Genomic DNA, 14,412 nt, shown 5'->3' with positions numbered 1-14,412 from the left:
GACACATCAACATCATGAACTCCTTGCATTGAGAAGGATACTTCATCATTTTTGTGATATTTCCTGGCAAAATGCAGGATGAGAAAAGCAGACAAATTCGAACCAAGGAATGTTTTAAGAAATAACTGATCAGGGCTTCCTTGGTGGTCAAGAGGCTGAATTTACCTGCCAGTTCAGGGGATATGGGTTCAATCCCTGATCCTGGAAGAACCCACAGGCCACTGGGCAACTAAGCTTGTGCACCACAACTACTGAGCCCAAGCACCTAGAGCCCCTGATCAACAAGAGAAGCCACCAACAATGAGAAGCCCACCTGCAACAATGAACACCCAATTTAGACAGTAAACAAAACAAAACAAAAACCAGAAAAACAAAATAATGATCATCAATACTCCAAAAATGTGAAGCGCATAAAAGGAAAGGACAGACTAAGGAATTATAGACTGGAAGAGACTAAGGACAAACATTAAATTCAATGTGAGATCCTGAATAAGACCCTAGAACAGAACAAGAACTTGGTGGAAAAAAATCTGTGAAATTTGAATATAGTCTAAAGTTTAGTTAGCAATATTGCACCAATGTCCATTTCCTATTCTCCAAAACTGTACAATGGTTATGTAAGACATTAACATCAGGGGAAGCCAGTTGAGGGATATAAGGGAACTTAAAAAAAAAAAAAAACTATTCTTGCAACTTTCTTGTAAATCTAAAATTAGTTCAAAATAAAAAGTTTCCTAAGAAAAGATTTCTGTATCTCACCATGTTATAACTCTTCATAGAAGGGAGAAATACACCTAAATATGGCACAGATTTGCCAAAGGGGTGGAAACATAGATGGCTTTTTTTCTTGTGTCCAAACTTTTAACAGTTTTTCAAAGTTTCTATCTGACTTTACTGTTAGCAAACAACATGCTTATTTAAAAAAAAAAAAAAAAAATGGATGCTGAGTTTCCAGACATCTAGGTGTTATCTCTCCTCTTTTTGCTCTTTATCTGGACTTTCACTGAAATTATATACTTGTTTTTTTTATTTATAGATTTTTCACTTATATATGTATTCATAAACAATATGGTTTTGCTTGTCCTGATTTTGAAATGTACACATGCAAAGTCATATCTGGAGTATTTTGCTTTTATCCCTGAGTAAGATCGTCCCTCTGTGTTACACTGATGCAGAGAGTTCTAGTTTGCTGATATGCACTGCCTTTTAATATTCCATTTTTACCTGTGCACCAATGTATTTATTTATCTAGTCTACCACTCATGGACATTCTTGTGGTTATACAAGATAGCAGGTTTAATTTCTCAAAAACGGTCACAACAATTTCTCCTGACCCACATTCACTCCTCTATCAAATTTAATTCTGGTCCCCTTGAATCTGAATGACCTTGTGGCAGCTTACTCCAATAGAGTGTGGAGGAAGGGAAGCTGTGGGACTTGCATGGCCAGGTCTTAAAAAGCAGCTCATCGTCTGCCTTATTTGCTGGAACCCTCAGGCTTTGATCTCTGAACTATCCATCTCTGAATTTCAGTGATTCTGAGGGCCCCATGTAGTGAGAAAGCCAATCTATCTGTGGAGATGACATTTGGATACGCTGGTTAGTCTCTGTAATCTTTGAACCATCCTAGTTTAAGGAGCAGTGTTCTTCTGAATCTCCAGCTGTTTCCAGCTTCCCGTGGTCAAGTCTTCTCAGCTGAAGTCCCAAATATCATGGCATAGAGAGAAGCCAACTTCACTCTGCTCAATATGAAATCTTGATTTGAAGAATCTATGGGTATAATAAAATGGTTGTTATTTTAGGTCACTAAGTTTTCAGTGCTTTGTAACCTAAACAATAATGGTTTCAGTTTACTTTCAAAAGTTACTAGCTGGCCAGTTACTTATTTTTTTAAGAACTCTTTTTTACTATAACCTACATTAAAAAACACATTTTTCATTATACAGTCACACTCAAGTGTACTCATGCTTGCCCTAACTGAGCTTTTGAGGAAGTAATAGATATTTCTTTTAAATGAAATTTGCTCTGCTGTTTATTCTTCTCATCTATTCCCTCTCCTCTCTTCTTTATTTAAGTTCAGTAAAGATGATCACAACGAAAGAAGTTGATTTCATAAATAATAGGTCTCAGTCAGCAGATTGAAGGTGTAGTTTAAAAGGTGATCTTAATCTCTATCTTGTAGAATATGTATACATTTCAATTCTTATATATATTTTACATTATACACAAACCCACACACATTTTACAGTTTAAACTCAGAGTTAAATTGTTCTACACTGGCCTAAGGCTGAGTAAATCAATAAAAACCAAAACAAAAAATATGGAAAGAGTCAATCTAATAAATGCTTCTAAACTTAATTTGGATGTTAAAGCATATGGAAACTCCAGGAACCCATCATTGTTTTAAAATGAAAGCCTGAGACAGGTTAGTGACTCACCCCTGGACTGCCAGAAAGGGAATTCTGTGGTACCTGGAGGGAAAATGTCTCTGCAGAAGTTCCAAGTGGAGAGTACTTTGGATTTGGGGATGAGATGGAGGATTTGTATCCTTTCTTGGTCCAGAAGAGCTTAAGAATATCAAACATAAGTGTCTACATATATACTCTTGAATCAAAACACAGATCTCTTAATCCTGGCAAGCTCTTCCTGTCTAGAAACTGGACCCTGTGAGAAAGAATGAGTTCAGTGATAGTAACTACCTTTCCATTAACCTTAATATTGGACTCAAAGTCACTTTCCTAATTAATCCCTTCACTATCTATTTTATTCAAAGATGCTGCTGATGTTTTCAAAAGAGATGGTTCAATGAACAAGAACAGATTGCATTTAGGCTGGTATATGTTTTCTCTGTTCTTTACTTTTCTGTCTTTATCTGTACCTCTTCCTATTATTTCCTCACCATCCTTTTACATTTCCCTCCCCATTCTCCCTAACTTCATACACTTGCTGGCTTGTAAATGTAAGGTTTATCCATTTACAGAGGATTGTTAATTCATAACTAGCTGCAGTTTGGCATGACAATTAGACACATTCTGTATAGTTCTCTATTGCTGCACGATATGCTATCCCAGAATTTAATAGTTTAAAATAATAACAAGCATGTATTATCTCACACAGTTTCCATGGGTCAGGAATTTGGGGGTGACTTAACCGGTTGGTTTTGATGTGAGATCTCTGATTAGACTGGAGTCATATTTACTTTGGAAGAGTCACCTGAAAACTTGATTGAGAATAGGAGAGCCAGTTCTCACATGGCTTACATGGCTAGCAAGTCAGTATTGTCTGTTGGCAAAAGGCCTCAGTTCCTGGGCACATGTACCTGTTTACTGAGCTGCTGGAGGGCTCAGTCCATCACAGCTGGCTTCCACAAGAATGAGTGATCCAAGAGAGGGCAAAATTGAAGTCATAGTATCTTTTATGACAGAACTTCAGAAATGACAATATTCTCTTAGTTCCATAGGTCAGTCCTATTTAGTTTAGTTGTATGCACAAGTGGCTGCATATCAGATGAGAATTTCCAGGGCCACGTTGGACTCTCTGGCTATCATTGTCCTGGAGACAGACAACTTCATTTCAGACCCCAATTCTAGCACTTACTCGGTTTGCAACTTTAAGACATTTACTAAATTCTGTTTCTCATGTTTAAAATCTGGATGAGGGTAGTACAGTAGATTTCACTTATACTCCCAATATTTTGCTGCCCTTTTGGGGAGGAGTATACATCCTTGCGCATTGATATGGATTTATAATATGCCTCCCCCTGTGAGGAATACATCGCCTCAACATCAGTCATCACCATGGGAGTTGCTTTGGTTGATAAAATGTGAGTAGAAGTGAGGTGGATCCACATACCAGCAGAATCTTTACAAGCAGTGAGATCTCTTTATGTCATTTTCTTTAAGTCTGGGTCCCTCCATGAAGAAAATGTGGAGCAGAGCCATAGCTGATCTATTAAAAAAAAAAAAATACAATGTGAACCTGAAATAACCCTTGCTGCTGTTATCCACCATGTTTTGGGGGTTGTTTGTTATCTAATCTAGCAGAATCTAACTGACACAACAATTAATCAGTAGGAGTACCTTAAGATTTGATAAAGTATTTTTGAAGTGTTTATAACACTGAGACATAGTAAACAACCCTATGTATTACCTTTTATCTATTAACCAACCTAAGCTCCCCTGAACTGAGTTTGTAAGCCATGACGTTAATTAGTTTATCAGAGGTGTATTTACTTAAGGTCTGTGCTGTGTGCTGTCCTTAGTTGTTCAGTCATGTCCGACTCTTTGTGACCCCATGGACTGTATTTTCATCCAGCAGTAGTCTCCCAATCAGTCAGTTCCACCACCCTGAGGACACTTGTGTACAGTGTTTTGTGGAAAAGAAACACTGAACAAGTTACCATTCTACAAACTCTTCTTTTTCTAGGGAATCACCAATCTTCTTTTTCTCATACTTGCTTTTATGTTAATTTTCCAGACTTACAGTAATCAAGATATTCCAGTATAATTTATGACAGTTACAATATCAATATAGTCAGTTACAGTTTAGAATATTACAACATACTTATAAAGTTTACCATAGAGAAAATACAATGTGGTAGGCACTGTTCTAAGCACTTTACAAATGCTTAGTCACTTAATTCTTATGATAACCTTATGTGCTATTATTATCACCATTTTCCAAAAAACAAAATTGCATCCAAAGACATTAAGCAACTTGCCCAGGAACTTAAACTAAGAGACAATGCTGTCTCTTAAACTAAGAGACGATGCTGTCTCTTAAACTAAGAGACACCTGTGCTGTTTCTTCTCTTGGTGAGATAATTCCATTGACTAATTCCACCATCCTTTATAAATTGGTTTTATACCACATACAGTGAAATTTTATTTTCATATTTTAAAGTTTTATTTCTAAGCACTATTCTTTAGTGCTTTAGGTTTGGGGTGTGGTAGAAAGAAACATGAGAAATAGAATTTAGTAAATTTCTTAAAGTTGCAAACCGAGTATTCTTGAGGTTTGGGGTCAGGTAGAAAGAAAGGGGGATGCAGTAGGAAACAGGGAACAAATTGTAGGACAATATAGCTTATGAAGTCATAGCATAATCCACAGTAGCTTTGAGAGAGTCAATTCCCAGGCAGGTTGATAAGAAGTCTGGGGTCCCCGAGGAGGAGCAAGGGGTCTGGGGCTCTTGAGGAGGAGTAAGGGGTCTGGAGTTCTCAAGGAGGAGAAAAGGACAAACTTTTTTTTTTCTTTAATCCAGGAGCTGATGATTACCTAACAAAACAACTCAGTTTAAACTCTGTACTAAGGATTATATAACAACAATGTATCCTGCTTGAGTACATGTTTCTCTTTGAGAACCTTCTGACTAATCCTGTTAAAATGTGTATTATGGGAGTGGGTCTGGTGAAAGTGAAAGTGAAGTTGCTCAGTGGTGTCTGACTCTGGGACACTATGGGCTGTAGCCTACTAGGCTCCTCCATCCATGGAATTTTCCAGGCATGAGTACTGAAGTGGGTTGCCATTTCCTTCTCCAGGTGATTTTCCTGACCCAGGGATCGAACCTGGGTCTCTGGCATTGCAGGCAGTCACTTTACCATCTGAGCCACCTGGGAAGCCCAATCTTTCTATTAGTTCTAATCCTGTCATCTTAAAATGTAAATTGTGGGAGTGTGTCTAGTAAGATCTTTACAACCTTGAGATTTTTTTTTTTTTTTTTTGGTTTATTAACCAATTTAAAAAGTATGTAATTCCCTTGCTAAGACTAGTGAGGGGGCACTCTCTGTCCCCCTTCTGATGTCTATGTCAGAAGCTTTCTCTGTCCCTTTTTATACTTTAATAAAACTCTGCTATACAAAAGCTCTTGAGTGATCAAGCCTGGTCCCTGGTCCCGAAGCTAAATCTTCTTTGGAGATAATGAATCCAACATCATTCACCATAAGCCATCAGCTTTCCCTTCCACCTCTTCTGTGATGTGGACAATTCAGGCTTTTAGATTTTTTTTCTTTTCTACTCCTTTCACCTAATACTGGTCTCCCATAAAGTGTCTCCATAAACTTCCCTGGTGGCTCAGAGGTTAAAGTGTCTGCCTGCAATGCGGGAGACCTGGGTTTGATCCCTGGGTCGGGAAGATCCCCTGGAGAAGGAAATGGCAACCCACTCCAGTATTCTTGCCTAGAGAATCCCATGGACGGAGGAGCCTGGTGGGCAACAGTCCACTGGGTTGCAAAGAGTCGGACACGACTGAGAGACTTCACTTTTACTTTCATACACTTCCCAACCAAAATGTGGTTCCTAAACTTTCCCTATGGAGAAATTCTGGAGCCCTTAATATTCAGGGGTTAGAGAGACCACAGATGTCATAAAGGTTCTCCCTTTGTAAAACATGAATCTTGAGCCTACAGTGGTGAAGCTGCATCCTGAAAAAAACCCACCCTCCATACAGCCAGCAGTGTGAACGTTAGAGCAGATATTTTTGTTCTTGTCGGGTTACTCAGTCGTGTTCGACTCTTTGCAACCACATGGACTACAGCACATCAGGCTTCCTTGCCTACCATCTCCTGGAGTTTGCTCAAACTCATGTCCATTGAGTCGGTGATGCCATCCAACCATCTCGTCCTCTGTTGTCCCCTTCCCCTCCTGCCTTCTGTCTTTCCTAGATAGATATCCCAGGGCAGATACTGGCTACCGCAAACATTTTAGAAAATGCTGCAAACATAGCTCTATATATGAGTTGCTCAGGAAAGACCAATGTTTATCAGTTGGGTTCAGCCCCACTGTCACTCTATTAGTACAGTCCAGTTCTAGGGGTTCACATAGGAGGAGTCTAATAGCAGTAATTAGATAAACAGATCATGAAAGAGTTAAGAAACCAAAAGAAAGATGAGGAGTAACCAAAAATAAGCAGCAGCAAGAAGTTGCCACTTCTCCAAGGGCTAGAGGGACAAGGAGAAAGAGGTGCCACCATCATCCAGAGGTTGGGATGGACTCCCCAGTGAAGCTGAAATGACACAGGCTGGTGAGATAGGAGCTGAGACCACCAAGAGATCAGCTCTCTAGTGGAGAGCTATACACTCTAGCAGCCATACGGGATCAGGAGGCTGGATCTCAGGAAGGAGAAATTCCAGGGTTTTCCCAGAAAGCAAAGCAAGAAGGGGAGAAATATCTTGGTCTCACCAACTGTTCTATCAGTCCTTCCCATTGGTCAAGTCTATTGGAAACCAGTGAGCAAGAAAGAAAGTGAAGTCACTCACTCGTGTCTGAGTCTTTGTGACCCCATGGACTGTAACCTACCAGGCTTCTCTGTCCATGGGATTTTCCAGACACAGGTACTGGAGTGGATTGCCATTTCCTTCTCCAAGGGATTTTTCCGACCCAGGGACTGAACCAGGGTCTTCCGCATTGCAAGCAGACACTTTACCGTCTGAGCCACCAGGGAAACCAATAATGTCAGCTGTGGGCTCTTCACATATGGACTTCATTGTGTTTGTGTGTGTTAGTCGCTCAATCGTGTCCGACTCTTTGCGATCCCACAGACTGTGGCCCCCCAGGCTTCTCTGTCTATGGGAGTCTCCAGGCAAGAATGGTGGAGTGGATTACCATTCCCTTCGCCAGAGCAACTTTCCAACTCAGGGATGGAACCCTGGTCTTTTGCATCGCAGGCAGGTTCTTTATCATTTGAGCTACAGGGAAGTCCTAAAAGTATTGGCAGCAGTGGGACTCGAACCCACGCCCCCGAAGAGACTGGAGCCTTAATCCAGCGCCTTAGACCGCTCGGCCACGCTACCACTTCCGGGTGAGCAAGGGAGCCTGGGCATTGTAGTTTCCCGGGACATACAGCCGACTTGGAAGGAAAACAGGCAAATGATGGAAAACAATCAGAAATTCAAACAAGTATTTCTGCAAATCTGATGTCTGAGCAAGAGACACTGCATCTGCGCTCAACCGCAGGTACTCTTCCACTTTTAAACACTCTGGATCAAGAAGACAGTTTCACTTTCTTTTAATCAGGTGTGATACCCAGATCCTCTGATAGAACCCCAATGATCCCTGCTTTGGAGGGTTCATACTCCTGGGTTATCTCCTGTTCTTGAGTGTGTGCGGATCTGGTGACTTGCTCCTGACAAATAGAATATGTCAAAAGCTATGATGTGTCATTTTTGAGATTAGTTTCCAAAGGGTTGTGGCTTCTATCTTGGGCTCCCACTTGCACTCTCTCACTTGCACATTTCCTCAGAGGAAAATCAGTTGCCAAGTAATGAGCTGCCACATGACAAGAAACAACCAACAAAGAACTTAAGGACTTCTAAGAGCCCTTGAGGAACTGAGTCCAGCCAACACCCATGTCCGTGGGTTTGCAAGTGGATCAATACCACACTGGGCTTTGAGATGACTGTAGGCCTGGCCACATCCTAAATGAGAGATGTGAGAGATCCAGAGAACCCAGCTTACCTGAGCTCACATCCTGAAGCTGCTAAGTCTGGATGCAGCAATAGGTAACAGATAATCCAGATGAAACAGATGGGTATCTTTTCAGGGGCTCCAAAGAGCTCCAGTACCACAGTCCTTTCTGTATTGGTGCAGAAAAGAATTCAGTGAGAGGCAAAGTGATAGATAAGAATTGATATACTTGTGAGGCTGGTGGCCCAAGTAGGTGGGCAAGGAGGTGCTGTGCCCCCAAAACTTCCTGGGCTACAGTTTTATAATCAAAGGAAACATGGGATGGGGAGGGAGGGAGAAGAAATTATTTGTCTTTCTTGAGTAGATGTCACGTTTTAATCATCAGCTCCTGCTCCAGGTTGAGCAGGGGAGTTGTTTTTTTTTTTTTTTTTCCTTTGTCCATACATGGTCAAACTCTGTCTAAAAATTATTTTTTAATGTGTTCAGAGGGTATGTCCTAGGAATCATTAACTTATTGATTTCACTGGGCAGGATGTGGGTCTCATGCCACCATTGTTTTATTGTTTGGGACATATCCCTATGCTTCTGTTGCCTGCTAGGTTTTGTTCCTAAGCAAGCCTGCTTGGTTTTGTGGTTAAGAAAACCTGCTTTGCTGAGTAATCATTAACTTGCAGGGGTCTCCTATATTTCCTCTATTTATAGTCCAATAGTGGGATCAACTATTTAATCACCTACTTTGTCCATTTACTCTGCCCCTATCACAGGGATAAACCAAAGACATAAAAGGGGAAATAAAGGGAAGAGAAGGCATTATTTTTAGTGTCTGTTATGTACCAGGAAGATCCCCTGGAGTAGGAAATAGAAACTCACTCCAGTATTCTTGCCTGGAAAATTCCATGGACAAAGAAGTCCGGCAGGTTATAGTCCATGGGGTCACAGAGTCAGGCACGACTGAGTGACAACATGCCTAGCACCAACATAGGTACCAAGGCCATTGTTCCCCCTTAACCTTCACTTCTGTCCTCTGAATTGGGTGATCATCATTGGTTCTGTTTTCCAGACAAGGAAGCTGAAGGTGAAAAGGGACAATAATTTGCTCAAGGTTGCACAGTGTTGAAAAGCAGAGACTTGATGGATAGCCAAATCAATGTTTTTATTCTTATTATCTCACACTGTTCCTGAACTCAAAACAACCAGTCTTCAAAGTTGCAGTCATTTCATTTGTGTTGAGTACAAATAAAAAGAGAAAGTTGTTTAAAATCATATGCCTTCTTGCTTTCTTAAAATTGTATCCCCCACTTCTTTCTTTCCCAGAATATCATAACTCATCTAAAATGTTTAAAATAAAATTTTAAATAAAAAATTTTATATTTCTGATCCTTTCTGCACTTCAAGATGAAGTGTGCCTATGGTTGAGTGCAGATATGAAGTCTCATGTACAGGCATCAGATTTGCAGAAATATTTGTTTGAATTTCTTGTCTCTTTCATTCACCTGTTTAACCTCTGAAGCTGTTGTATGTCACTAGAAACTACATTTCCCAGGCTCCATTGCTCTTTAGGCTTCCAGTAAATGTGACCAATGAGAGACACTAAATGCTGGTGAGACAAGGGCGTTTTTTAGTTAAAGACCAAAGAACAATATAAAATTGGAGTAATAAGTAACCAAATGAAATCAGAGTCTTCAAAAGACAGTTTTTAGCTCTTTGGGTTACTAGAGCACTGGTTTCATTGTACAATTAGATAATTATTGTTATGACAATAGCAGCAAACAACAACTACGTCTTTTAGAGATGTCTTGTGTTGGGCACTCTTCTGAGATCTTTATCTATATTCTCTCATTTGCCTTCCCAGTAACACCATGAAGCTGATTCAGCTGTGTGTGTCTTATTCTCATTGGCACACCTCCCCCATCCATCCATTTTACCAGATACATGTACTGAGCAAGTTAGGTAATCTGTGATTAAATAAAGTTAGTGCCTTGTTTTATTTATAGAGTGAGCATTATAATCTAATGAAATGAGGTAGAAACCACATTCCAACCAATCCAACTCTAATTTAGATAGCTAGCAGTAGATTTGGATAACAATGAATAGTTGTCTGATTCTGAGGCATAGCTTCTGTGTCACAGGTGCCATCTAAGCAGGATGGTTCCTACTGAGGGAGCCAGAGGACCGCTCTCCGACAACAAAACACAGATGCCACCACTGGAAACCCCAGCTGAGCTTGTATTTCCTTCGTGACTGGGTCCCACTGGGGCATTCGTGGAGAGTGGTGGTGGGAGAGTCTCTACATATTTCAGCACAGACCACTTAGTGTGAAAACAAGGTACTTTAAAAAAGTGCTTCTTAGAAAGTAGTTAATGCTAGATAGAGAGGAAAGAGACAGGGAAAAGATCAGACAAAAGAAAGGATGGGGGGAAATACAAAGGGTTAAGTGAAAATTTTCAGAAAAAGCTGATGGTTTGTAGTTTTCATGGAGAGCGTTTGGGAAGATAAAACTCAAGTGGGTTAAAATAGTGATTAAAAAGTACAACCTTAGCTGTTAATGTAAGCTGTGCAGATACACTCCTTTCCACTGACCCCCACCCCTGGAGGTCATTAGCTCCTCCTCACAGGTCTTCCTACTTCTGGTCGGCAGGCAGTGTGGCTTGTGTCTGCTGGAACTCATGGGCAGAAGTCAGCCGAGGCATGGTGCCTGTTTCCCTGCAGCTCTGAGTCACGTGTCAGGGAAGGGAACTGCCTGATGCACAGAGCGGCTGTGCTCCAGAAGGGGCCCCAGTGTCTGTGCTGTTCCTGTTCATAGAGGGAGCGTGAGAACAGACTTGCATGAGGAGAAGAAACATTTTCTGTGTGGGTGTCAGCTGGGAACGCCAGCCTCCTAACACCTGGGAACATTGGCTGATTCTCCCACGGGGAGAGAAGCAACCATTGTTCCCAATTCATTGCCAAGCAACCAGAGGCAGCCCCTGGGGTCACTGGTTAAACAGCCCTGCCTTTGCTCATGGTATTCCTAGCCAGGCTGTACTGACAGTCCACCCTCCCAGCATCACCATCTGCCAGAAGATGGTTGCCCTCCCAGCAGGCATCTCTCCCATCTGGGAGTAGGAGGAAATTTAAGGAGGGTCTCACTGAGAATGTGACATTTGAGCAAAAGCCTGAAGGAAGTGAGGGGTGAGGTGAGTTAGGTTGGGGGAAAAGAGTTTTCCAGGCTTTCTCATAAAACTTGGAAAGTCGATATACGAAGTCAACAGATGGGAAGCAATGCAGGAATATCCATGGTAGCTGTGGATCATATGACTGCGGGAATTAAATCAGCCTGGGGACATGGGGCTCATTTGGGAGGTGACACAGAACTCTGGGGGTTTCCCAGGTGGCTCAGTGGTAAAGAATTCACCTGCCAATGCAGGAGATGTGGGTTGGATCCCTGGGTTGGGAAGATCACCTGGAGAAGGAAATGGCAACCCACTCCAGTGTTCTTGCCTGGAAAACCCCATGGACAGAGGAGCCTGGCGGGTTGGACATGACCTAATGACTGAACAACAGCAACAACAAACAGAACCCTTTTAGGCAGGAAAACAGAACAACAGTGTGAGCCAATGTGTGTGGATGAGACAGCGACATAGACAAAGACAGGGATGAGAAGTATGAAAGTACACTTACGGGGTAGAAATGAAGGATGTTTAAGGCAATGATGTGCTGGTAAATGTTTAACAACTGGTGCTCCAGGAAAACTCAAATATTTATTTGTAGTATTTGCTAATTATTGGCATATAAATACTCCCACTATGGCCAATTCCAGGTTACCGAGGTTACACTGAACACAGAATAGAAAGCAAGGAAAGTTCAAAATGACATGTAGATTTTCCACTGGAGGCCTGAGAGTTGAAGATGTTGAGGGCAGTGAGTGGATGTCTGCAAACCACTGATACATTTTGTGGCTGCACAGAGACCAAGGGCCCCAATCTCTAAATTCACAGCCTGAAGGACTGAATTAGGGAAACTTGAAGTTTCCTTTTGTGCTCTTCCCAACCTCAGATATGCAGATGACACCACCCTTATGGCAGAAAGTGAAGAAGAACTAAAGAGCCTCTTGATGAAGGTGAAAGGAGAGTGAAAAAGTTGGCTTAAAGCTCAACATTCAGAAAACTAAGATCATTGCATCTGGTCCCATCACTTCATGGCAAATAGATGGGGAAACAGTGCAAACAGTGGCTGACTTTATTTTTCTGGGCTCCAAAATCACTGCAGATGGTGATTGCAGCCATGAAATTAAAAGACACTTACTCCTTGGAAGGAAAGTTATGACCAACCTAGACAGCATATTGGAAAGCAGAGACATTACTTTGTCAACAAAGTTCCATCTAGTCAAGGCTATGGTTTTTCCAGTGGTCATGTATGGATGTAAGAGTTGGACCATAAAGAAAGCTGAGCGCTGAAGCACAGATGCTTTTGAACTGTGCTGTTGGAGAAGACTCTTGAGAGTCCCTTGGACTGCAAGGAGATTCAACCAGTCCATCCTAAAGGAGATCAGTTCTGGGTGTTCATTGGTAGGACTGATGTTGAAGCTGAAACTCCAATATTTTGGCCACCTGATGCGAAGAGCTGACTCATTTGAAAAGACCCTGATGCTGGGAAAGATTGAGGGCAGGAGGAAAAGGGGACCATAGGGATTTTTAAAAGATGAAGCTGGGTGTGGCCTTCTATTAATCCAGCCTTATGAATTCATCAGCTATTTCTTGAATGACTAGAACATGCTAGGCAATGTCAGACTACAGCTAGCAATACAGCATGGACCATCCAGGCCTCCAGGCCCAAATGCACAGACTTTAGAGTAGCAGCAGCTGCTGCTGCTGCTAAGTCGATTCACTCGTGTCCAACTCTGTGCAACCCCATAGACGGCAGCCCACCAGGCTTCCCCGTCCCTGGGATTCTCCAGGCAAGAACACTGGAGTGGGTTGCCATTTCCTTCTCCAATTCATGAAAGTGAAAAGTTAAAGTGAAGTCACTCAGTCATGTCCGACTCTAGCGACCCCATGGACTGCAGCCTACCAGACTTCTCCGTCCATGGGATTTTCCAGGCAAAAGTACTGGAGTGGGGTGCCATTGCCTTCTCCGTAGAGTAGCAGAGATATGGTTAAAACCAGACCTTGACTACAGAGGAAAAGAGCAGAAGGGGCAAAGGAGAAGGCAGATTGGGAAGGTGTGCCTTCTAACTCCTGTGTAAGGAAATGGCCATTGAACCAGGTAGTTAATGAAACTCTTCTTCCCTCTTGGTATCATATTTCTTCATGCCAGGCTGGAATTTGGGGAGCCTGTTCCGATTCCAATATTTTATGTACAGCTCTCACAAAATAAGGTGTTGAAAAATTAAATAATGTTATTTGTGCTGTTCTTTAGAGTTCCAAACAATTTTTTCATTCTCATAGTTACTTAAGGTACATATTACCTCCATTTTACAGAAGAAGAAGCTGGGGTTCAAAATGAACTAGACTAAGGCCACAGTTTTTAAAGATAAGAACCTTAAGTCCTTGAATTTCTGATCGCTTTCCACCATCCCAGCAGAATATTAGAACAATTTCCATTTTGCTGGAAAGCAGGGTTTGTTATTCCAGTATTGTTTTGTGTGCCTACCAAGAGGACAGGTTACATAAACAGTGAGGCATCCCCACAGTACAAAAACATTAGACAATGGACAGTACCCTCTGTGTTCACATTTGGAAAGTTTTCCAAGATATACTGTTAGAGAAAAGAGCAACTGTATACAGTCAGCTATGTTTTAAGAACGAAAGTTGGAGATGGGGGAAAGAAAAAATACATTCATGCTTGACTCATATCAGCATGAATTAACAACAGGCAAATATATAAGGAGAATAATGTTACTTAGGGGGCAGTGGGGCAATCCAGTAAAGGAGTGGATTCTCAACATATGTCTGGTTATTTCCATTCCTTTGAACCCTCTCAATGTATCCTGGTGATCCATTGGCTAAGACTGTGGGCTCACATTGCAGGGGCC

The 14,412-nt window shown here is 41.6% G+C and overlaps 1 long non-coding RNA gene and 1 other non-coding gene across 3 annotated transcripts; both read right to left on the bottom strand.

The window, feature by feature from the left end:
• Nucleotides 1-1,072: 1,072 nt before the first annotated feature.
• On the bottom strand, nucleotides 1,073-12,544 carry LOC102414286. Of its 2 annotated transcripts, none has more exons than XR_003112496.3 (5): nucleotides 8,451-12,544; nucleotides 3,852-3,947; nucleotides 3,319-3,551; nucleotides 2,438-2,663; nucleotides 1,073-1,769 (listed from the first exon to the last, which is right to left on the bottom strand). It is a non-coding gene; the product is annotated as an uncharacterized LOC102414286 (long non-coding RNA). The 2 variants fall into 2 exon arrangements; XR_326627.4 differs by having other exon boundaries at nucleotides 2,471-2,663.
• Nucleotides 7,705-7,786, bottom strand: TRNAL-AAG. The gene has a single exon. It is a non-coding gene; the product is annotated as a tRNA-Leu (tRNA).
• Nucleotides 12,545-14,412: the final 1,868 nt, after the last annotated feature.

Source organism: Bubalus bubalis, chromosome 2 (genome assembly GCF_019923935.1).
Source record: "Bubalus bubalis isolate 160015118507 breed Murrah chromosome 2, NDDB_SH_1, whole genome shotgun sequence".
NCBI classification, from domain to species: Eukaryota; Metazoa; Chordata; class Mammalia; order Artiodactyla; family Bovidae; genus Bubalus; species Bubalus bubalis.
The sequence above is the reverse complement of the archived record's forward strand: the minus strand, read 5'-3'. Positions and strand labels throughout refer to the sequence as shown.